Source organism: Fukomys damarensis, unplaced genomic scaffold (genome assembly GCF_012274545.1).
Source record: "Fukomys damarensis isolate Sample0158 unplaced genomic scaffold, DMR_v1.0_HiC HiC_scaffold_17, whole genome shotgun sequence".
Taxonomy (NCBI): Eukaryota; Metazoa; Chordata; class Mammalia; order Rodentia; family Bathyergidae; genus Fukomys; species Fukomys damarensis.
Window position 1 is genome coordinate 615,233 of NW_022900929.1, and position 1,712 is coordinate 616,944.

General features: G+C 51.8%; 1 protein-coding gene across 7 annotated transcripts in view; it reads right to left on the reverse strand.

The window, feature by feature from the left end:
* Znf655 (zinc finger protein 655) overlaps nucleotides 1–1,225 on the reverse strand; it is a 14,736-nt gene extending 13,511 nt beyond the window's left edge. For 2 of the 7 annotated variants that reach the window (XM_033764784.1, XM_033764782.1), the window contains exon 1: nucleotides 725–1,209. The gene's annotated coding sequence lies outside the window, so the exon portion shown is untranslated. Of the gene's footprint in view, nucleotides 1–496 lie in introns of all 7 variants that reach the window. The other 5 variants (XM_033764781.1, XM_033764783.1, XM_033764780.1 and 2 more) reach the window with 5 other exon arrangements.
* Between the last annotated feature and the right edge of the window lie 487 nt (nucleotides 1,226–1,712).

Consider the following 1,712-nt stretch of genomic DNA (forward strand, 5'->3'; position numbering starts at 1 on the left):
AAAAAAAAAAAAAAAAAAAAAAAAGTACTGTTGAATAGTGTAAAGCTTTCTGGGGAACGTCTAAAACAGTTGAAATTTACAACCTTCTTTGGAAGCTCAAGTCTGTATGCAGAGAAATATGCTTGGTATGATTACTCACTGTTTCTTCCAAAGCTGGGCCCTTAGGAATTACTTTGTAACAATTCGTCAGCACACTTCGAATTACTAAATGGGGCTGGCTAACAATAAGACTCCATTTTAGGGAGTCTTGCGTTACTGTCCGACTAGATGGGCAGTCTGACAGCAACACAAGGAAAAGCTGCGATTCCAATTGAGTCTGACCTGTGTCCTTCAAACCCAAGGACAAGACAGACTTACATCCTCCCACAACCCTCTGTAAGGGCCCTCAAACGGCTTCTAGCTTGGCCTCAAGGGGCTCCAAACTAGGAATCTGCCCTCCTCCCACTTCCCTTTTAAGCAAAGGCACGGTCCCAAAGTGCGAAGCGGGCGTACAGACCCAGCGCACACAAGACAGGTCACGGAATTCGGACTGCGGGGCTCTCGATCTGCCGGGCTTCGGGGAGACCACGACTGAAGACAAACGGGTTCTCGCAGCGGGCCGCTACGCGATCCAGAAGGCGCCTTCAGCCAAGGGCCGGCACGGCGCCTCTTCCTCCTCTTTCTAGAGAGACGAAACAAGGGGCCTGTCTCACAGCGACCCGAGAACGGCTTCCGGGGGACTCACCCGAACGGAGAGGCGGGCCTAGCTACCGTCCCGTCACCCGCACACTTCTGCTCGGGGCCTGGCCAGCTCTTCCGGGGCCGCTCTAGACGGCCGGAGGGCGGTGCATCTCAGTGGCATTTCCGGCAGTGGAGTGCCGGCCCCGGATGCGAGCCCAGGTGCTGCCGGGATGAGAGTCCTGGGGGGGGGGCCTCCGGATGATTTTTCTTGCGGGGGTTCCCCGGATGAGGACCCTGAAGTGGGGTCCCGGATAAAGGTGCCGAGTAAGGGCCCCCGCTTAAAAGGCAGGTGTCTAGTAGGTCTCGGAGGCTGTCTACCGTACTTGGCTTCTTTACGTTCCTCAGCAGCTGCACCGCCCTTTGCTGATGGGATGGACGCTTCTAGCCATTACACCAATAATGACGTACTAACGTGGGGAAAACTGTCCCCCAACCCTTCCCTGACGCCAGCCACCACTGCGTACGGAAGTGGCCAGCCCAATTGGGCAAGTGTTTGGGGTGAGGCGTGGCTACCTAATGGTCCGGCTTCCGTGAGCTGGCCAATGAGGAACTAGCTCAAGGGTGCATACGTAGAGTGTGGAATATCACTGACTAATAGCACCTTGATGATTGGAGGACATGAAGTTCTGGGATCAAAACCTATTAAATGTGACAAAAGGATTAAAATTCTCAACACCCAAATTTCTCTTTTGACACAATACTACCGAGCTTATCTGGATAGTCGGGAGGTATTGTGCTAATCCTGAGTAAACATGATAAAAAAGACCTAGTCATCCCAATGAGCCCTGACCCATTTTCTCTCAAATAATGTGTATAGAGACTAAATGGGCTTCTGTGAAACGCCAGTAAATGACCTTGGCAGTTTGCAACTTTGATGTACAACTTCAGTTATAACAAGTGTTTCTGAAAGAGTAACAAGAAACAGCATGCTCATAGGGAAAGGAGGGGGGCGGTGAAGAGAGCAGGGATAAGGGGAAAAAATGAGAACCAAG